This window comes from Equus caballus, chromosome 18 (genome assembly GCF_041296265.1).
Source record: "Equus caballus isolate H_3958 breed thoroughbred chromosome 18, TB-T2T, whole genome shotgun sequence".
NCBI lineage: Eukaryota > Metazoa > Chordata > Mammalia > Perissodactyla > Equidae > Equus > Equus caballus.
The window spans coordinates 36939805-36964373 of record NC_091701.1 but is presented as its reverse complement, the minus strand read 5'-3'; the positions used below and the strand labels follow the sequence as shown (position 1 = coordinate 36964373).

At 35.2% G+C, this 24569-nt stretch overlaps 1 protein-coding gene across 4 annotated transcripts in view; it reads right to left on the bottom strand.

The window, feature by feature from the left end:
- Positions 1-24569, bottom strand: part of KCNJ3 (potassium inwardly rectifying channel subfamily J member 3) — a 149750-nt gene that overhangs the window by 77786 nt on the left and 47395 nt on the right. The window contains exon 3 of one of the 4 annotated variants that reach the window (XR_011428494.1): positions 13521-13630. The exons of the other annotated variants lie outside the window; for them this stretch is intronic. The gene's annotated coding sequence lies outside the window, so the exon portion shown is untranslated. The remainder of the gene's footprint in view (positions 1-13520; positions 13631-24569) is intronic. 4 annotated transcript variants of the gene reach the window in all.

The window sequence follows — 24569 nt, the reverse complement described above, 5'->3', positions numbered from 1 at the left end:
CCCTACCACGCTTCCTCACAGTAGAAAAGAAGAAAAGACCTGGCTGTCCTCTTCTCTGTAACCAATCTTTCTTCTGGGTTCCAGCTCCTTCGTGCTCTCCATAGCTGCTGGGCAGACCCTGAAGTGAGCACCTACTTCCAAATCTTCAGCTCTTCCTCTCATAAGGGAAGTCTATCTCCTTCTCTCCCCAAAGAGATGATCAATGGCTACATAAGATGATCGTCACTACCTCAGATCCTCCAGGCTACCAACAGCAGAAGAAATGACTGAAATGAATGCATGTTCACGTTAGTAAGAAATACGGGTACTCCTTGCAGCTAGACCCATGCCGAACCACCTAAAAAGGACAAACACAGAAAGCCACATAGAGGAAATCCAACAGGGGAGTCAAAGATTCCATCTATTTCTTCTGGACACTGCATTAGCTTCTAAGCCTCATTAGATAGCCACAGACAAGAAACTAGATTCATTCTGTTAGCAGTATATAAAACTAATTAAAAAGGTAGACTTTAACATAGTTAAGCTTTTAATAACTAGGCAAAATTCTCACAAAATTGTCAGAAATGTGAATTCTAAAGTTACAAATATAAATATAGCAGACTGGGTATTTTCATTGTATGATTCTATTTTATTATTACAACAGTTCTGAAAAGCCTTAGAATTGTCCTCATGTTACAAATGAAGAAACTAAGACTTGGAGAAATTAAATAACTGGCCTGCTCAGATGATTTAAGGCAGCAATGGAGAATGCTTTGCACTTTCCAGCAGACCCCGCGCAGGGAACAGGTCCCCACCCCTACCTTGCTTTCTTTCTCTAGGTCAAATAACCTAAAGCTTCCCAGCCCTCTCAATAACCAGTGGAGATTACTTACAATATTTTCAAGTCAGTATCCAATGTATGCAATGGCCTCAGTTAGCAGGGATCTCATTCATTTTGATTATCAATTGTTTCCTCTTTCCAATGCTATTTCCCTTTATGTAGGCCTCAGAGAGTGGAGTCCCTCTTACCATATCCCTCCGGATATCACTTGACAGCTTATAGATAGGATCTAATTTGTTTCTCCCAATAAACCTTGGAGATAGGAGATATGATAAAATCTGTTGCACAAAAAAAGGAAACCAAGTTCCCAAGAGATGAACTGGCTTTGCTGGGAGCAAATAATAAATAAGTGACTATCAGGTCTTCAAACGTATAGTGCAGAACTCCCTTATCACAAATGACTGCCTCTCTTGTCTTCAACCAGGCTTGAGTCCTGGCCCACTCTCTGGGAGACCTGTGGATCCATGATGGATGCACAATTGGTGAAAGTGAACTTCCTCTAAATGCCTCTACTCCTGGACAACTTCACTAAAATAACAAACTTTTTTTATAGACATAAAACTTGTTATTTGATATATAATATTAAAGGTACTTTCCTCCTCACTCTGAATCAGATCAGAGCCTTGCAAAGCAATTTCATCAGAAGGTTGTTTCCTATTGCTGCTGTAACAAATTACTGCAAACAGTGGCTTAAATCAACACAAATTTATTAACACATCTGCATGTCAGAAGTATAAAACCAAGGTATTGGTAGGACTGAATTCCTATTGGAGGCTCTAGGGGAGAATCCATTCCTTGCCTTTTCCAGCCTTTAGAAGCTACCCACATTCCTTGGTTTGTGGCCACATCAATCCAACCTCTACTATCAATTACAACTCTTTCTCTGCCTCCTACCTCCCTCTTTAACTTATAAGAAACTTTGTGATGAGACTGTGTCCACCTGGATAATCAAGGATAATCTCCCCCTCTCAAGATCCTTAACTCACAAATCTGCATAGGTCCTTTTCCCATGAAAGGTAATATATTTATAGGTTCTGAGGATAACGGCGAGGACATCTTTGAGGCACCATTTTTCTGCCCCACAAAAGGTAAATTTACAAAAGCAAGTATCATAAATAATCACAGTTTACATAATTCTCACAGGGTCGGATATAGTCAATTCAGGAAGTTTAAAAAAGAATTAATCCGATTCACATTTAATTATAAAAAACAAAGTATTCCCTTTAAAGTACAGAATAGGAACAAAGTCAATGAACATCATCTATTTTATTCAATATGCATGGGTGTCCTAGGATGGGGAAATTATGAAGATTGCAAGTCTCCTTCCAATAAATATTGTGAAGATTACAATATCATGAGGATTGTAAGTCTCTCCAAATAAATCTAAAAGTTCAATGAAATTCCAACCAGTACTCTAGCAAGTGTTTTTCTAGAACTTGACAAGCTGATCCTAAAATCACATGAAAGATCAACCAAAAATAATTAATGGAATGTATGTCCTACAGGATATCATGACTCATTTCAGAACTCTAGAAATTGAAATAGCGGAGTATTGGTGCAGGGCTAGACAGACAGACCTCTGAGATGAAGTGAAAGCCTAAAAGCAGATAAAGTAGAAACAGCAATTCGTAAAGGTGAAAGTGGCCTTTCAATTTGGTGAAGAAAATATGTGCCATTTCTTCTATTAAAGTCAGCTGTCCACATGGGAAAAAGATGAAGTTAAAATCATTACCTCACATAATATAGATAAATGAATTCAAAAGGGATTACAGAAAAATAAAACCTTACAAGATTTAGAAAAATAGAAGAGAAGACTCTTGGAGTATCAGAAAAAGAACAGATTCCTAAAATAAAAGCAAACTAATTTTAAAGAAAAAGACCAATAAATTTAATAATAAGCTGAAATCTACTATGTAACAAAAACTCCTCTATAAATGTTTAAAGCCAAAAACTGGAAGAAAATCCTTATAGAACATATATCTCATAAACAGTTATAGCCAAAATAATCAAAGAATACCTACAAATTAGTAAATAGGTAATTCAATAGAAAATCAAATAACTAATAATCTTATGAGAAAAGGTTAAATTTCACTAGAAACAGAGAAATATAAATTAAAACAATGACAAGATATCATTTCTAAATCACTAGACTAGCCAAAAATTTTAAAAGTCTAATAACACCAAGTGTCATTTAGGATGTGTCTTTTAGAGAGTTCTTGAATGGATGGTAAGAGTGTAAACTGGAGCAATCCTTTGGAGAGCAAGTTGGCAACACGTTATAGCACTTCGAAAATCTGTTGATGTACATTGCCTACCATCCAGCATTTCTTTTAACGTTCTGTAGCCTTGCAAAACTCTCTCATCTAAAGAAACTTTTAGAATGACATTCAGTTCATCAAGGCTTGTAGTACGTAAAACTGGAAATAAACCACCTCTCAATAAACAACCAGTGAATGAACACTTTATTCATAACATGCAAGACTATAGAGTTGCTAAATGCAGGAACAAAATCTAAGTTTTCAAAACATATAGAGAAGTTAAAAAAAAAAAAAGCAAGTTGCAAATGATATAATTTACCTACATTTTAAAAATAGAATGATCAGAATTTATTTTTATGGATGCATACAAATAAAATGAAAATAAAAAACAGTGCATGGTATTAACACAAGTCATTTCAAAATAGTCATTTCCTGAGGGTAAGAAAGAAGTGGAAAGAAAAGTGCAGTTAGGTCTTAGCAATCTGTATTTTTAAAACACAAAATCTGAAACACATATTTCAAAATGTAAAAACAATTGTTAAATTTGGATAGTGGATACACAAATGTTTCTTCTTACACATATGCCTGAAATACTTTATAAATAAAATTAAACTGAATTGAAACCAATATGAAGAAGGCCTTTAGGTACACTGCAAAAAGAACCAGCTCAATGGCAAAAAAGCAGACCTTTAGAAGCACATGGAGATCAAGAGGGCAACATCCTTCCGGTGCATCTGAAAGTCATCTTCAGTCCAAACACCAGACTGAAGTGTCAGTTCAACTTTACAAAGGACTAAGAACTGACATCAGTGTTCCAGCGCTGTGAGTTTGTCCCAAGGTTCAATCCAATTCCACATAAACCTGTGCTTTACAGCCATGAGACCTGCTCTGGGTTGGCTACAGACAGGAACATTCTAAAAGGGCATTTAATAGAAGGATTAGGAGCACCATCTGTTCCTGAGTCAGCAAAACCAGAGAATTTCCATCATCCATTTTAATTCTTCACTTAGGAAACTAGTGTAACTGTTGTCAGAGGGCCCCAGGGCCAACCCGAGAGTCCAAACAACAACGTAAGCTGCAAACTTGAAATCACTAAGCATAATGCCTGGAAGAAAAAGCTCAAAAAAGAGCTGTCAAAACAAATACCTTAGAAGCACCCTTTCCCTCTAAACTGGGCTCCCGAGTAAAATAGTTAAACTGTCAGCCGTATATTCAGCTTAATTTAATCCAATAAAGGGATCAGCATTTGTTTCATGGGAAAAAAGCAGCTTTCTCCCTTAACCCATTTTACCTGTTGTCCAAGATTGCAATTCCTCCAGGGACAAGCAACATGAGTATGCAAATGCACTTGGTTAGGCACAGCTCTCACATTCCTGCCTTGTGTGCTTTAGGTCTTTAATTTGTATTCCATTACATTTAATCTATGATTCTCTGGAAGTCAGCACTTGGTATAAATTCTGAACAATGTTGTTGACCAAGTGCCATCCTCACCACACTAAAAACAATCCTTGTTTTGGAATTCTGAGGAATTCTCCACCAAAAGCCCTGCACAGGCACTCAGCTGAAATGGAGGAAGTAATTGTCAAGAGATTCTCTGCTGTCAAGAGATTTATAAAATGCCTGAAATTAAGAAACCTCACTTAATAGAGATCATGTTCAATAAGCTTGCAATGTTGAGTATTTCTCCAATTTTAAGGACAGAATTTTTAAAGATGTCATAAAAATCAGAGATTATAACTAAGCTTATGAAATAGAAACTTCATTCTATTTCATACTACATAATAAGATCTCATGTGGAGGGGAGAAAAAGCCAAAATGTGCACATTCGTAAAGTTGGGAGATATAGAGAAGAATATAAGGAAAGAAAAACGGTGGAGTTTCACTTGGTTGAGTGAAAATTGTATTTTAAGCTCCTGTTCCTACTTTTGATAGTCTAGAAGCACTGCTTCTGATAAGGGAACAGCCTGAACCAGCTGTCGCAATGCTAAACCTTCCTCCCAAAAATATTCACTTCACTTATTTTACTGCTCTACTGCTCACAAATACAAACTCAGCAGCTTTCCTTAGTTGCTCATCTACAAAGATCCAAAAAAAAGAGAAAGAGAAAGAACATCCTGTTGCATTCAACATGTCTTGACTTATACTCTTAATTTATATTTTATCTACTAATATGTCGCATTTCACTCTGAAAAACACACATTTGCTGTGAAAATGTTTATATAATGCTTTGATATTTAAAAGTACCTTTTAAATTCATTATTAATGGATGGATCTCTAATGGCCTGTGAATTTAGCACCATCATTTTTCTTTTTACCTATTTAGCTTGGAATGATACAGATGCCTGGAGATGTTAAGTTCTATCATTTTTCCAAGATGATATAGTTCCCCAGAGTAGACCTGTGGGGGTGGAGGGCAGGTCATATAAACCTCCCGTGCTCTTTCTACTACAAATTTCTTGGGTGTCAAAATTCACAAATTTTACTTTTGTGCTAAATATTAAGTTGGACTGAAAAGAAAGAGCTTTGTTCTCTTATACCACATAGCACATTTAATAAAAGTAGAACTATGAAAATACAAATATTTACAGCACCAGTTTTATAGAAATATAATATATAGATTTCTAATATATAAAAAATATGAATTATTTTACATTCACTGAATTATCAAATGAGTTACAGTTAGGCTAGAGGATATCAGTGTCTGAGTATACAATACAGGGTTGTTTTGAAAAATAAAATAACAAGCATAAAGTACTCAAGATAGAACTTTTCATATAGGGGGCAATTAATACATACGTATGCCTTGTTTTATCATGATTCTCGGATATTACGTTTTTCACAAATTGAAGGTTTGTGACAGCACTGTGTCAAGCAAGTTTATTGGTGCCATTTTTCCAACAGCATTTGCTCACTTTACGTCTCCGTGTCTCATTTTAGTAATTCTCACAATATTTCAATTTTTTTCTTCATTATTATACTTTTTATGGTGATCTGTGTTCAGTGATCTTGGATATTACTATCGTAAATGCTTTGGGGTGCCAGAAACCATGCTGATATAAGATGACGAACTTAACCAATAAATGTTTTGTGTGTTCTCTCTGCTCCACCAGCCAACCATTCCCTCATCTCTCTCCCTCTCCTCAGGCCTCCCTATTCCCTGAGACACAACAATATTGAAATTAGGCCAATTAATAACCTTAAAATGGCATCTAAGTGTTCAAGTGAAAGGAAGAGTCGCACATCTCTCACTTAAAATCAAAAGTTAGAACTGATTAAACTTAGTTAGGAAGGCATGTTGAAAGCCAAGATAGACCAAAAGGAAGGCCTCTTGTGCCAAACAGCTATCCAAGTTGTGAATGCAAAGGAAAAGTTCTTGAAGAAAATTAAAGGTGCTACTACAGTAAACACACAAATGATAAGGAAGTGAACAGCCTTATTGCTGATATGGAGAGTTTTAATGGTCTGGAGAGAAGATCAAACCAGCCACAACATTCCCTTAAGCCAAAACCTAATCCAGAACAAGGCTCTAACTCTCTTCAATTCTATGAAGGCTGAGCGAGGTGAAGAAGCTTCAGAAAAAAGTTTGAAGCTAGCAGAATTTGGTTCATGAGGTTTAAGGAAAGAAGCCATGTCCACAACACAAAAGTGCAAGGTGAAACAGCAAGTGCTGATGTAGAAGCTGTGGCAAGATCTCCAGAAGATCTAGCTAAGATAATTCATGAAGCTGGCTGTGCTAAACAGATTTCCAATGAAGACAAAACAGGCTTCTATTGGAAGAAGATGTCGTTTAGGACTTTCATAGCTAGAGAGGAGTCGTCCATGCCTGGCTTCAAAGGACAGGCTGATTTTCTTAGTAGGGACTCATGCAGCTGGTAACTAAGTTGAAGTCAATGGTCATTGACCATTCCAAAAACCCTCAGGACCCTCAAGAATTATGTTAAATGTACTCAGCCTGTGCTCTATAAATGGAACAACAAAACCTGGATGACAACATATCTGTTTACAACACAGTTTACAGAATATTTTAAGCCCACTGTTGAGACATTGCTCAGAAAAAAAAAGATTCCTTTCAAAATATTACTGCTCATCAACAATGCCCCTGGTCACCCAAGAGCTCTGATGGAGCTATACAACGAGATTAATGTTGTTGTCATGCCTGCTAACACAACATCTATTCTGCAGCCCATGGATCAAGGAGTGATTTTGACTTTCAAGTCTTATTATTTAAGAAATACATTTCATAAGTCTAGCTCTGCCACAGATAGTGATTCCTCTGAGGAATCTTGGCAAAGTAAATTGAAAACCTTCTGGAAAGGATTCACCATTCTAGAATCCATTAAGAATATTCATGGGAAGAGGTCAAAATATCTGCATTAATAGGAGTTTGGAAGAAGTTGATTCCAACTCTCATGGATGACTTTGAGATGCTCAAGACTTCAGTGGAGGAAGTAACTGCAGGTGTGGTGGAAATAGCAAGAGAACCAGAATTAGAAGTGGAACCTGAATTGCTGCACTCTCACGATAAAACTTTAACGAATGAGGAGTTGCTTCTTATGGATGAGCAAAGAAAGTGTTTTTTTGAGACGGAGTCTACTCTTGGTGAAGATGCTGTGAAGACTGTTGAAATGACAACAAAGGATTAGAATATTGCATACACTTAGTTGACAAAACAGTGGCAGAGTTGGATAGGATTGACTCCAATTTTGAAAAAAGTTGGGTAAAAATGCTATCAAACAGCATTGCATGCTACAGAGAAATCGTTCATGAAAGGAAGAGTCAATTGACGTGGCCAACTCCATTGTTGTCTCATTTTAACAAATTGCCACAGCTGCCCCAACCTTCAGCAACCAACACCCTGATCAGTCAGCAGACATCAACAGTGAGGTGAGATCCTCCACCAACAAAAAGATTATGACTCATTTAAAACACAGATGATGGCTAGCGTTTTTTAGCAGTAAAGTATTTTTTTCTGTTTTTTTTTTTTTTTTTTGGAAGATTAGCCCTGAGCTAACATCTGCTGCCAATCCTCCTCCTTTTGCCGAGGAAGACTGGCCTTGAGCTAACATTTGTGCCCATCTTCCTCTATTTTATATGTGGGATGCCTGCCACAGCATGGCTTGATAAGCAGTGCTAGGTCTGCACCCAGGATCCAAACTGGTGAACCCCGGGCCACTGAAGTAGAGCATGCGAACACAAATGCTATGCCACCAGGACAGCCCTGCAATAAAGTATTTTTTAATTAAGGTATGTACATTGTTTTTTGAGACATAATGCTATTGCATACTTAATAGACCACAGTGTACAGTGTCAACATAACTTTTATATGCACTAGCAAACCACTCAACTCATATGACTCGCTTTATTGCCATATTCACTTTATCTTGGTAGTCTGGAACCAAAGCCACAATATCTCCAAAGTATGCCTGTATGTGACAATTGCTACAGTCACCATCATTATTATTTATATTCATAGGTAACAACTAACTCTCCTTGTACCGGTAACAAGTCCTATTGCACGTATACCAAAAGAAAAATGTCAGAAACTTGTAGAATAGAGGCAGCATCTATATCTACACATGAAATTCCTATTGACCTGACAGGAGGAAGTCAGTGATTCTATTCTAGGATTGGTCAACTAATACAACTAAGAAAGCATGAACCAGGTATCCTGTTTACGTAAAGATACAAACCAGGAACCATAACGTAAAAATACTAAAGGCCATCAGAATGAAAGTAAAAAGAGAACATCCTCATTGTGACATCTGTAGGGACAGATGGTGTGGAAGAACAATAGCAGACTTAAAACATAGCACATTTGTGATAGAATCTTCCATATCTCTATATCTATATTAATCATCTCCAATTGACAGATGAAAAAGTTCAGGAAATTTTAATCAATTTACCTAATATCAGAACCCAACTCCAAATCCAAACTCTCCAATCCATCATTCCAGTCTTTAGATGGAATTAATTGTTATATTTTTTACAATCCTTTTGTGTAATTTTATTTCTGTGTAAACTTAAGAAACAATAAAGAATGTGTTAGTCTTGATTCAATATCAAATAACAAGGAAAAACAGGTTGGTAATAAAAACGAGAATCTTAGGATAAAATATCTATCTTTGCCCTCACAAGTTTTATAAATAAACATAAAATGCTCACCATGGTGTGAAACAATCTAGATACTGTACTAAAAAGTAAAATTATTTGAATTTGAGTAACTTCTGTGGCTACATATATTCACAGGTATTCTTAATCTTTTTTGGTATGAATTTCTTAAACAGAATGATGTTTGTAAATGCATAAAATATCAGATTAAGTAAAATATTCAAACAATTGGAAGTTTAGCAACAAAACTCTAAAAAAAAAAAAAACGCTACATGCCAAAAATTGTCAGAATGAAAACCAGGTGGTATTTTGAATTTAATGAAAAAGCAAGAATTAATAATCTAAGGTTTCACCTCAAGAAGCTAAGAAAATATGGTAACTCAATCTCAAGAGAAGTAGGAGAAAGGAAAAAAGAGTGATAGAAGAAATCAATGACAAAAATGGCAGACATACATTAGAGAATCTCATAAAGTCAAAAGTTTATTCTCTGAAAAGCTTTAAAAATGTTGAAACATCTCAAGCAAGACTAAGGAACAAAAAGGGGACAAAATACACATTACTAATTATAGGAAGGAAAAGACAGGCACCATTATAGATCTTATAGATATCACAAAGATAATACAAAAATATTATAAATAACTTTGCATCAATGAATCTAACATCTTAGGATAAGTAGACAAATTCCTTGGAAATACAACTGACCAAAACTGATAGAAGAAAAAACAGAAAATTTGAATAGTACTATATCTGACAAAGAAAATTAGACTTGCAATTAAAACCTGCTACAACCTAAATGTCCTTCATTATTGGATAACTAGACAGATAAAAGTGGTATATATATGTAATATATATGTATATGTATATTTATATACATGTAATATATATATGTATATATGTAATGTATATACATATATACGTATATATGTATGTATGTTATATATGTAATATTATTGAGCCATAAAAAAGAAGGAAATCCTGCCATTGCAACAACGTGGATGAACCTGGAGGGCATTATGCTAAGTGAAATAATCCAATTTCATAGCAACAGAGAATAGAATGCTGGTTGCCAGAGGGGGAAATGGGTTTATTTAGTTCAAAGGGTACAAATTTTCAACTATGAGAAAAACTAGTTCTGAGAATTTAATGTGCAGCATGGTGACTATAGTAAATAATATGGTATTGTATACTTGAAAGTTGCTGAAAGTAACTTTCATTCTCAGCACGAAGTAAAAAGGTTAACCATGTTAACTGTGTAAGGTGATGGATTTGTCAATTATCTTGATCTTGTTAATCATTCTACAATGTTTGTGTGTAAATATATGATTAGATATAGATATCAAATCATCATGTTGTATACTTTATATACAATTTTATTTGTCAATTATTCCTCAAAAAAGTTTTTTAAAAAACCTGAGACAATAAAAACTCCAGAGAACTTCACTAGTGAAATTTATCAAACATTTCAGGCAGAAATAATATCAATCTTATATCCTTTCAAACAGAGAAAAGGGCTTAAATTTGACAAGGGCAATATATATTATACATATGTATAAAATATATAATATACCAATATAAAATATGTAATATATATTTGTTAGATTTACATCAACAAATGGTACACTAATATATCCTATAAAAATAGAGGAAAAATCCTAAGAAAATTCCAAATTGAAGTCACCATTATATAGAACGGATAATATACCACATATAGCAGTATATATTGAAGGAAAGTTTATTCAAGGTTTACTGAAGGAATGCTACATTGATTAAATACCCCAAAATCAATGTAACTTAGCACATCAATAGAATAGAGAAAGAAAATACTATTTAATAGATACAGAAATAGTATTTGATAGAAGCCAACAATTACTTATGATACAAACTAGAAATAGGAAGGAACTTTGTTAGTCTTTGCAAGTTTTCTATAAATCCAACATTATTTAAAATAAAAAGTTTACTTTTTAAAAAGATCTTAGTGGGAAAACTGGTAAAATTCAAGTAAGATATAAAGTAAAGAATTCTTGAGTTAATGCTAATTTCCTGGTTCTGACAACTATACTACAGTTATGAAAGATATTAACATTAAGAGAAGCAAGGTGAAGTTTAAGTGGAAAGTCTGCGTATTATTTACCTAAAGTTTCTGTAAATATAAAATTATTTCAAAATAAAAAGATTTTTAAAAGAAAAGATAAGGCAAATTTCATAGATCAATAGGAACCTATGTATTATATAATTGAAGTAAATGTATAAAAATTCTTTTTGGAAATTTCAACTGAATGATGTCATATATTAATGCCAAAAAGTCCCTCCTCTCCTTCACCCTGCAGTAGCTTCTGGAAGCCTTTTCCACCCCCATTCTTTCAGAGTTGTCAGATACACCATATTCTTAAGATGTAATTTTGAAACTGTAAGTAGAAGCCATTTACATGGTTAAAATAAACCAAATATATATATATATATATTTATACTCTGGAATGTAGCTTGCTAAAACAGAATAAGTATGAGAAGAAAAATTCCCAGTGGAAATTAAAAGTTGGGTGAAAGACAAAGCATTTATGACTCAGTGCTAAGATCTGGAACAAGTTCTACAATTAAGATGATTTCTTACCATCTTAAATTCGGGTAAAGGCAACAGTAAACAAAGAAACAATAAATGAAATAAGCGAGACATTTTTCCTAATGTTAGTGTCACCACAATTTTAATAAGCCAACATGCCATGCTGTTTCTAAATGGCTCCAAGTCAATCAGAAATGCTGCTATTAATAAATATTACTACAATCCATTTAGGGAGGAGTATAATTGGTATAACCTATATTGAAAGCAGTGGGGAGCTGTCATGTTATTGGCCTTTGACCTCATAATTATGGTTTTAGCAATCCATTACAAAAAATATTTCAATAGCTCAAAAAGGCTTGCTACAAAAACAACAGTCACCACATTATAATTCACTAGACAAAATTTGTGTCCAATAAGAGGAGATTAGGGTCTTCACTGAGGTCAATAATAACACCAACCAAACAGGATTGCCATTTTAGGACAATAGCTGGTATATAAAAACTGCTTACTATTACTTCTATTAAACTATCTCATATACTGATTGGTTACATTTAGTAAATGTTTTAGACATTACAATTTGTTACATTTCATGTATTCTTTCTTTCTGACAGCCATTCATCATTTAACCCTATTTATGATGTTTTCATGTTACCAAAGTTTTAATCTGCATATAGTCATATTATCAACAGCTTCCTTTACTTATCTAGAGTTCTATATCTTTATGTCCAATAGTTTAATAGAATCACAAACCTCCTAACACTTCATGGAATAATTATCCCAGTTTTACAGTTGAAGAGACCACAGTATAAAGAAGTACAAAGGTTTACATAGGATCTTAGAGCAAATATTTGAGAAATGTTTGGGTCTAACAAATAACGTGTATTTGAGAAACTCTAGGAACTTACAAATAGTAAGTATTCAGGAAAGGCTGGTGGTTAGCTATTATGGTGATCAAACAAAGTTTCATAATATTTCCTATTCCTATAGTTAAGGATGCACAAAATAGATTATTTTTAGTAAACTACTATTTTACATCATCGAGTTTTAACTAGAAACATGTCTCTCTCCATTTATTCAAGGTATTTATATCCTTCTATAAAGCTTCCTATGTTTTGTATATCTTCCTTCTTAGATTTAGCCATATATATTTTATAGTCTTAGATTTAGCCATATGTATTTTATAGTCCATGTGGTAGTTTCTGGTGTTTTTATAAATGAACATGATTTTTGCCATCACGTTTCCCAACTTGCTATTGTTGCCGCAAAATAAAACTGTGGATTTTTGTTGTATTACTTTATATTGACAATAGTACAGTTTAAAAGAAAAACAATCTCAATTTGAATACACCCAAATGTGTCTGTATTCAAGAATATTTTCGTTCTGCACTCAAGATACCGGTTATCAAGCCGTTTCATTTGCATGGACACTTATTTAAGAAAAATTAATTGAAATGAAAATAAAAGAAGCTACATTTCTTTAAATGAGTAAAAAGTAATTTTAATAGATGCTATGAGCTGAATTGATTCCGCCTAAAATTCATATGTTGAAGTCCTCATTAAGCTCCAACACTTCAGAATGTGACTGTATTTGGAGATAATGTCTTTAATGGATAAACTAAGTTAAAACAAGATAATCAGGGTAAGCCCTGGTCCAATAATACTGATACCGTAAAAAGAAGAGATTAGGTCAGGCAGACACAGAAGGAAGACCATGCGAAGACACAGAGAGAAGATGAGCATCAGCAAGCCAACGAGAGAGAACTCAGAGGAAACCAACCTGGCCGACACTTTGATCTCGGTCTTTCAGCCTCCAGAACCGTGAGGAAACAAATTGCTGTCGTTTCAGTCACCCAGTCTGTGGTAGTTTGTTAAAGCAACCCTAGCAAACTAATAGAACAGATGCAAACAAGGAAGTCTTTTACTTTTTTCTGAAAGAGATAATTCTATGATTTTATTACATACTATGAGAGACCGTTTTAGTCTTTCAACCTTTCACAGTGAAACGTAATAAATAGACAGAAAGGAGCATATAAAAAAGATGTATATCATAGCTCAAAGGATGCAAATCTTATAGGCTATGTATTTTGTCTGCAAAGCAATTAAGGTAAATATTAATAATAAAGTTTAAATTGAAATGTCACATATTTTGGAAAATTACAAAATAAAGTTCTATATACCCTAGCTTAAAAATGGTAGTTAAAAAAATCGTTTTATATTTAATGAAAAACTATATTATCTAAATTTGTGAGATAGAGCTAAAGCTTTCCTTAGAGGGGAGCCTGTATCTCAGAGGGAAATTTATCCCACATATCTGAAAAGAACAAAGGCTGAAAGTCAACACGCTAAACTTCTATCTCAAAGAATGAGGGAAATAAAAATTCCTCCAAATGTTATAATTTTAAAGCAATACGGACAATAAATATTTTTGCCATTATAACGATCATATACAAAGCTCAATTTGCCAAGTCCTACATATATATTTTCAAAGTTTATTTGAAGGAAGTTATTCCCTGTCACTGAAGGCAAAAGTGAAAAATACTCATTTCTGACTGGAAAATACAGGCAATTATTAAGATTTTTATTGCCACTCTAGCTAGACAACTTACAACTTTTTTCCTTTTATTCATGATCTATAGAGGAAAGAGTTGTAATGAAGGGGAAACTGGCAAAAGCCTCTAGTTGATAAAAAATCCCAAGGGTACATCAAAGCCATATCTTTAATTAGTTCCATTTTCTGATAAAGTTGTATAAGAGGAAAAGGCAGCTATGAGATTGAGCATAAATTAATAACATAGGTTTTTGTTGTTTATTTTGCCTATCTGTTTATGCCAGGCTGACATAAAACAATGGAATTATGCCACAATTCAGAACCTATTCCAATAAATGATATAATTTAAAGATAAGAATTCATAAAAATTCATAGATAAAGAATTCTAATCATGGGGCCGGCCCCGTGGCCGAGTGGTTAAGTTCTCGTGCTCCTCTGCGGCGGCCCAGGGTTTTGCTGGTTCAGATCCTGAGCGCAGACATGGCACCACTCATCAGGCCACGCTGAGGTGGCGTCCCACATGCCACAACTAGAAGACCCGCAACTAAAATATACAACTGTGTACTGGGGGAATTTGGGGAGGAAAAAAAAGCAGAAAGAATTCTAATCAGTTTGCAATAAGTCACCATTGTATTAAGTAATGATGAAACATTAACTTTTTTGTTTTTAGATTGGCACCTGTGCTAACAACTGTTGCCAGTCTTCCTTTTATTTCTTCTTCTCCCCAAAGCCCCCCAGTACATAGTTGTATATTTTAGTTGCTGGTCCTTCTAGTTGCAGCATGTGGGACGCCGCCTCAGCATGGCCTGATGAGCGGCGCCATGTCCATGCCCAGGATCCGAACCAGCAAAACCCGGGGCTGCCGAAGTGGAGTGCACAAACAACCACTCAGCCTCGGGGCCAGCCCCAAATGTTAACATTTTTAAAGTTCCATAATTTACATAGCTTTTATTTTATCTGAAAGTTTGTTCAGAATATATATTTTAATTATATCTGCAATAAATGGTAGTACAATACCATCATAAATTAGCAAAGCTTATGATCAGACTCTATAGATACTGAAGCTAAAATGAAGGCTTTGTTAACCACGTGATTAATAATAGCAGTATAATATAATTGTGTTCAAGTAAAATATAAAGAATCTCTCTACGTGAACCTATTTCATTTATATGTTGCACATAATATTGACACAGGTCTACTGTTTAACATTATTCAAGAGGAGAAATATGAGAAAAAGATAACTTCTGGAAATGCAGCATCACAACTGGAGGACATAATTGCTTCATTCATATTTCCTAGACTTCCTTCCATCAGACATTTACAGTGTATACTAATATTTTAATCTTAATTATCATGGTTTTGAGTCCACACAATGGTAGGTGATTTAATATTTATTTAGTAGTTAATATATAATCATTACCACCCCTTCAGAAATAACGTGTTCCCATTTTACAGATAAGAGATATGAGTATCCAGAGGAGTTATGTTACTTTGCCAAGGTCATTAAAATTAAGTGATAAAATCAGTATTCAAGCATAGTTTAAAATACAGAAAAGCAAAGGACAAAATATCTTGGGTTACAACCCCCTGAGATGAGTTACCATTTCGAGTTCAACCATTTCGAGTTACATTCATGCACCTGAGGACAATCAGATGCAACCAAGAATTGCTGTGCTTGTTTGTCCACAGCATATCTGCAGAAGGCTGAGATTGACAGAGAACTATGGTAAGTCCTAGAGGCTGGCAAGCTAACCACGTTCATGAACCATGACCAAGCAGATGTCCTGAAACTTTTGAGCAAATCCAACTTTTCCATGGACATGTAGATGAGCCTGCTATAAATGTAGATATGAGAGAAAAATGTTAATTAATTTTTAGGGGTCACTCGCTATCAACTAAATGCATTTGAAAGGTCTCTTACTTGTCAGCGAATCTATTATTTACTGTTCAGTGGCTAAATTCCTAAATGATAATTTACATGAAATTAACAGCTTCTATAAGGACAGCTTGACTTCTGTGTTGACATAACTCACCCCACTACTGCCCATTCCAACCAAAAATAAAAGCAGTGATTCTCATTATGCAGTGCATCCGCAGATTTTAAAAATGAAATGAGAATGACTCCTGCTAATGTTGGATAATGAAAGTAGTAATAGTTCTCTATTACAAAGAATCTGCTCAGCTGAAACTGGTGGAATGCTTTGCAAACCATTTCATTTTTCACCATCAAACTAGGGAAAAGTCAAGTAGCTGACAGATAATTGTTAATAAGGCCACATCTGTAGTAAATTTACTAAATGTGTAATCTTTTAAGATCATATGAAACTATTTGAGTTTCTTAGTATGTCTGTCTTCTCACTGATGATTTTAGTTAAAATAAAAGAAAAATTTCAATTTTATCATTGCTTCTTGAGCATGCAAGTTACCATTTATTCTGTTTTCCTAATACATCTGAGTGAAAAAAAGTATAAGTTTCTAATCAATCTGTTAATCAATGTACAACTGATAGTTTTCAATTAATTCCTATTTCCTCTAAAACTAGATCTTACAGTTGGATGCGTTTGGTTCCAAGGCATAGGACAAAGGGCAGCAGGCATCCTAGAAATGTCATGGAGAATTGCTTCTTCACTTGCTCTCGATAGATAATATCATACTCCATAACAATTTGAAAGGAAAAGCCAGCCTCTAATAGAGAACCCCCACGTAACGTTCTACTTTTCAGTTCTTAAAGGGGACAATCAAGATGAGCTATCGTTCCTCTAAGATGCCAACATATTTATATTTTTTTACAGAAGTTTTACTTGAAAGGCCACTATGTTGCTAGCACATGAAAGAGAAAGAGGAAGAAAACAGGCAAACTATCTTAAATTGATTTAAAAACAGGAGTCGCATTGTTTTTAAAGAATACTGTTTACTAGGCGTGTGTGCAAAGGTATGGATTTGGTTCATGAATGGCATTCAAGTGGAAGAAAAGTCTTATTTCATAACTTTAAAAAAATCAAAATAATTTAATATGGTTTGTTTCTTCTTGTCACATAGGGATGACAGGAAATTCTAACTTAGTCATGTATTGCATTTTGGGGTGGGAGATGCTAGGGGCAGCCACCCGTAGGGTTTTAGTAAACCCTCTAGAGTTTTACTAAACCCCCAGGGAGGCATATTTTTTCCATAAACCTTGAAGAAGTACTTTGGGTTTGGTGAGAATTGGTCACTATGGGGATGCTCCCTGACCAAGCCCACATAGTTCATTCAAAGGTGAACTGCTTTCCTGCCTTGGATACTGGACTCTTTCACCTAATTTCCCAAAGCCATGGTCCTTGATATTCAGCTCCAATAGCCATATATCATTCCATCAAACATCTGGCCTTCCTCTCAAGCTTTGTAGGGTTCTGGGCTCAAGGGCTATTTCTAAGACCTACAGTCCATTTCTCTTGAGAAATCACCTCCATGTTGGACTACTTGTCCTTTTCAAATTAGAGCAATAACCTTTCCCTTCTCCTATCTTGAACTGGCATGAAATTGTAAAGCTGTTTACTTGTGGTGAGAGCAGATGGGCAGTAGTGTGAGGACAGTTCAGACTTTGAGAAACATTAATGTTATGCACCACTTCACCCCCATTTTCCCAGAACAGGGATAGAAAACAGATTAGATTCTTTCTTCCCTAATGGGTCCACAGCAACAAAAAAATACTGGACATTAGTTTTCTTCTTAAAACTATACCTTGTTACACAAGTTTTATTATTATGTGTATATATATATATATATACACATAAGCAAAAAGATAAAAAGTGAAGTAGAATACTAATTAAATTTTCTCAATTTCCCCCTCAAGAATTCTTTAGTCTTATCTCCTACAACTCTTCTATTTTGCAAATAATTCTACAAGGACTAGAGAATATAGCCCTAATCACACTGATAAATGAGTGAAAGGAATCATTGTTAACAGCTTAAGAGGTATGCATTTTATGACAAGTAGAATACTGACTTCTCAAGAGAGGCATTATTTTCAATTCACTTCTTTTTTTTTTTTTTTTTTTTTTTTTTTTTAAGATTTTATTTTTTCCTTTTTCTCCCCAAAGCCCCCCGGTACATAGTTGTGTATTCTTCGTTGTGGGTTCCTCTAGTTGTGGCATGTGGGACGCTGCCTCAGCGTGGTCTGACGAGCAGTGCCATGTCCGCGCCCAGGATTCGAACCGACGAAACACTGGGCCGCCTGCAGCGGAGCGCGCGAACTTAACCACTCGGCCACGGGGCCAGCCCCACAATTCACTTCTTAATTCACAGACTATAAAGTACAACTCTAAAGTGGTTTACGCAATGAAAAAGTACTGCGAGTTTGGTATGCTCCATCTACTGAACAAAAGTAATGTTCTGGGGCTTCCCTGTTCTTTCAATAGCAACAGCAGGAAGTAGTCTGCCTGTTAGAAGCTCTTACTGTCACTTTACAACGGCAGACTAGATTTTATTACTGTGATCCAAGCAACGTGCTGTTATTGCTCATATAGATAAAAACACTGTCCATAAAATTATGGTGTAATAACTTAGGAAATATATTTCACAAATGATTTTCCAGGAAGCTATAGCAAGAAAACATCCAAGGGAAGAGTTGGTGCCTGTTAATTTCCTATGTAGCTTTAAAAGCCTGTGTGAACTTTCTTGCACTCACTTGTGACTCTTTTTCAAAATAAACAAATTTCAAATACATATATATCATATATATGTATGTATGTATACATATCCTTACCACCAGTAATGACAATGAGAATAACATTACTACATGTATTTATCATTTTAGTACGTTTGTCTAAGAATCAAAAATTTCATAAATTTCTGTGGTAGGCGACCAGCTAATCGATTAATTATATACATTTTGCAAATAAAATAATTAAAGTTAAAAGAGACTTCCACTTGTGAAAAGATAGAGTAGATATACTTTTCCCTGTTCCTCCCATTAAGTACAACTAAAAACCCTGGAAATTATATATAAAGGAAACATAAGAAGACTGAAACCTGGAGAGAAAAAGGCAAAACAGCAGTGGATGTCTAGGCCCAAAGACATGGTAATGAATTCACTGGGTTTTCTTTTTGCTTCATATATATCCCAGACTTGGAGCAAAAGAACTGGCAACTGAGAATCATCAGTGGGCACTGACATGAAAAGCCCCAACAAAAGCCTGCTCTCTCTAGCCAAAGGACAAGGGAAAATGCAGCCCAGGAAGACAGACTGCTTTTAGGTAATAATAGCTCTACTCCAGTCAAACACCACAAAAAAACTTTGGCCCTACCCACTGAGACCAGCAAATGTCCAGCAGGAAACCTAGATTTCCACCCTCACCTAGTTGTAACAAAGTACTCCAGCTCTCCCACTGGAGAGGTGTCAGAGAAGACTGAGTAGGGGCCTCCCACCATTTCCCCTGCTGTGGCAGTGGAGACAACATAAGAAGACTGAACACAAGAACTACGAATTCTACACCCAACTCACAGTAACAACGTGCCCTCCCCGCCACTCCCTGTCGCTACGGTGTCAGAGAAGGTCTGCGAAAGAGATGAGGCTTTCTCCAGGAACCATGCTACCCTCTTCTGCCCACAGAGTCAGTGGAGGCCATTGCGGAATAGTAAGGTGGCATTCCTACACCTCCCAGACAGAGAGGTATCAGTAAAGGCCTAGTAGGGGGCCAGAATACCCAACCCCGCCTAGCAGTAAGGAGAAGATCCCCATGTCAATGGAGGCTGAGTGAGAACCTGAATTTCTACTGCACCTTCCCTTGTCCAAGCAGTGTCAAAGGATGCCAGCTAAACCAGAAAGGTTAAATAAGGTCCAGAGTCTCATAAAATGTCCACTAGTCATTCCAAGAACCAGGAAGGTGTCAAACTGAATGATAAAAGACGACCAATAGATGCCGAAACCAACATGACAAAGACATTAAAATTATCTGAGGAAAAATACAAAGCAAACATCTTAAAAATGCTTTAACGAGCAATTGTAAACACACTTGAAACAATTGAAAAAAATAGTCTTAGCAAACAAATAGAAGATATAAAAATGAAGTGAAAAACACAATAACTGAAATAAAAATTACCAGGGACAGAGAAGGACAATAAATAACGATAAAAGAGCCAATTCACCAAGAAGACAGAACAGCCCTAAATGTGTGTGTACAAAATGGCATAGATGAAAAATATATGAAACAAAATCTGACATAAATGAAAGGAGAAATACACAAACAACCATAGTTGGAGACTCCAAAACCTCTCTTTCCACAATTGATAGAACAATTACCCAGAAAACTAGGAAGGAGATAGAACAACTTGAAACGTCATCAACCAACAGGATCTAATCATCATTTATAAAATATTCCACTAATCAACATCAGAATATACATTCCTTTCCAGTACCCACAGAACCTATAGCAAGATATACTTTATTCTGGACCATAAAACAAAGCTCATCAGGGGGCTGGCCCCATGGTCGAGTAAGTAAAAATTCTTCATGCTCTAATTTGGCAGCCCAGGTTCATGGGTTCAGATCTCAGGCGTGGACCTACTCCACTCATCAGCCATGCTGTAGAGGCATCCCACATACAAAGTAGAGGAAGACTGGCACAGATGTCAGCTCCAAGCTAGTCCTCCTCAAGCAAAAGAGGGAGACTGGCAACGGATATTAACTCAAGGTGAATCTTCTTCACCAAAAAAAAAACCCTCATCAAATTTAAGAGATTTGAAATCATACGGCATGTTCACTGACCACAACGGATCCAAACCAGAAATCAGTGACAAAGAGATAACAGAAAAATCTCCCAACACTTGAAAAACAAACAATACGCTTCTAAATAATTCATGGGTCAAGAGTAAGTCACAAGAGAAATCAAAAAAGTACACTGAACTGCATGAAAATGAAAATACAACATACCTAAATTAGTCCAACACAGCTAAAGCAATGCTAAAGGGAAATTTATAGCACTAAATGCATACATTAGATACGAGGAAAGGTCTCAAATGAATAATCTAACACCCTACCTCAAAAACCCGGTAAAAGAAAAGCAAAATAAGCCCACAGCAACAAGAAGGAAGGAAATAATAAAGATAGAATAAATCAATTAAACTGAAAACAGAAATACAACACTAAAAAAATCAATGTTACAAAGAGCTGGTTGTTTGAAACTATCAATAAAATTGACAAACCATTATCAAAGGTCTAACAAAAAAAGAAGAAAGAAGATACAAATGACCAATATCAGTAACAAAACAAGCGATACAGCTATAGACCCTGTAGACATTAGAGGTTAATAAGGAAATACTATGAACAACTCTACCCGCAAAAGTTTAACAACTTTGATAAAATGGACTAATTCCTTAAAAAAACACAAACTAAATAAAATATGAAACAGAAAATCTGACTAGTCTTATAGCTACAAAGAAATTGAATTCCTAGTTAAAAATTCCCCAAATAGAGTCTTCAGGTTGGTCACTGGAGAATTCTACCCAGCATTTAAAGACGAATTAACACCAATTCTATATAGTCCCCTTCAAAAAATAGAAGAGGAAGATTCACCAATTCATTTTATGAAGCCAGTATTACCCTGATACCAAAACAAGACAGTACAATGCAAACTACAGATCAATATCCCGGACTCATGAGTATAGATGCCAAAATCTCTAATAAATTTAAGCAAACAGAATTCAGCAACATATAGAAAGAATTATAAACCATGACGAAGTGAAGTTTATTCCAGGGATCAAGGCTGGTTCAATATTTAAAAATCAATCAATATACTATACCACATTAACCTACTAAAAGTGACAAATCACTGCATCATATCAATTGATGCAGGAAAAGTATCTGACAAAATTCAATACCCATTCATAATAAAACCATTCAGAAAAATAGGAATAGAGAGGGAACTTCCACAACTTTATAAGTAATATCTACAAAAAATTACAGGTAATACTATATTTAATGTTAAACCACTGAATGCTGCTCTTTAAAATGGAGAATAAGGCAAGAATGTGCAAACCAATAACTCATATTCAACATTGCGCTGGAAGTTCAAGCCTGTACAATTATGTGATAAAATAAAATAAAATGCATTCACATCAAAAAGAAATGTATAAATAAAAATGTGCCTTATCATAGATGACGATTTTCTATGCAGAAAATTTCAACAAATCTACAAAAAAATTTAAAAACCTCCTAGAACTAATAAGCAAGTTCAGCAAGGTTACAGGTATGTCTCAGTCCGTTCAGGCTGCTATAACAGAATTATCATAGACTGGGAGGCTTATAAAAAAACAAACATATTTCCTCCGGTTTTAGAAGCTGAGAAGTCCAAGACCAAGGCACCAGTAAGTCTGTTGTTGTCGGGTGAGGACCTGCTTTCTGATTCATACATGGCCATCTTTTTGCTGTGTCCTCACAAGGGAGCTGTCTGGGGTCTCTTTCACAAGGATGCCACTCTGGGTCATGAAGGCTCCATCTTAAGGACCTACCACCTCCTAAAGGCTCCTGCTCCAAATACCATCACACTGGGGACTAGGTTTCAACATACGAATTGATGGGGGTTGGGGAGGGTACAAACATTCAATTTATATCAAGGTAGAATATAATTATTTTTTAAAAATATATTTAATTTCTCTCTATATTTTTATTTGAATGTCTAGACATAAACATTCGAATAAAAAATACAGCACCATTTACAATTAATAAAAAAAATAAATAGTAAGGAGTAAATCTAAGAAAACACATCCAGGATTTGTATGCTGAAAAAACACAAAATGCTGATGGAATAAATCGAAGATCTACATAAATGGGGAGACACATTGCTCCTGGATTGGAAGACTCAAAATAGAAGCAATGTCAATTCCTCCCCCCCCCCAAATTGATCCATAGGTTTAAAGAAATTGGAATCAAAATCCCAGCAAGATGTTTTATAGACATAAGATTACCCTAAAATTTATACGAACAGGCAAAGGAACTAGAACAGCTAAAAGAATTTTGAAAAAGAAGAATAAGGTGAGAAGAATCTGTCTACTTGATTTTGAGACATTATACGGCTATAGAAATTGAGACTATTTGGTATGTCAAAGAGACAGACACACAGATGAGTGAAACAGACAGAGACCCCAGAAATAGACCCACACAAATATGCCGAACTGATTTTTGACAAAGGTGCAAAAGCAATTCAATGGGAAAGACAGCCTTTCAACAAATGGTTCTAGAGAAATTCAACATCCGTTGGCAATCAAAAAAAATATGAACCTTGACCTAAATCTCACATCTTTTACAAAAATTAACTCAAAAGTGATCACAGATTTAAATGTAAAATGTAAAAATAAATAACTTTTGGAAAAAAATAGGAGACACTCTTTGGGATCTAGGGGTAGGGAAAGAGTTCTTATACTTGACACCCAGGGCAAAATTCATAAAGGGAAAAGTTCTATGAAAGACCCTATGAAGAGGATAAAAAGACAAGCTACAGACTGGGTGAGAAGATTTGCAAATCACACATCCAACAAAAGACTAGTGTCTAGAATATATAAAGAGCTTTCAATATTCAACAATTGAAAACATACAGTTAGAACATAGGTAAAGGAAATTAATAGACATTTCATTGAAAAGGATACACAGATATACAGATGGCAAATAAACCCAAGAAAATAAGTTCAATATCATTAGCCGTTAGGTAAACGCAAATTAAAACCATAAGGAGACACCTATAGGAATGGCTAAAACAAACAATTGCATCAACACCAATACTAGCAAAGACAACAGTTACACGTTGTTGGTGGAAATGTGAATGGTACATTCTGGAAAACAAGTTGGCAATTTCTTAAAAAACTAAACATACAACTACTGTATATCTCAGCAATTGCATTCTTGGTCATCTAGAGAAGTAAAAATTTACATTCATACATAAACTTGTACACGAATATTTATAGCAGCTTTATTTGTAATAGCTGAAAAGTAGAAACAACTCTGATATCGTCCAGAGGGTGAAAAAGTATGCAAAATCGATACCATGGAACTGTACTCACAATACAAAGGAATACGATATGGCTACACACAACAACCTGGATGAATCTCCAGAGAATTATGTTGAGTGGGGAAAAAAATCCCCAAATATTACATAGTGTATGCTTCTGTTTACATGACATTCTTGAAATGACAGAATTAGGGAATTAGAGAACAGATTAGCGGTTGCCAGGTGTTAAGGAAAAGGTGAGCATGGGAGGGAAGCAGGTGTGGCTGTAAAAAGGCAACATGAGCAACCTATACAGAGA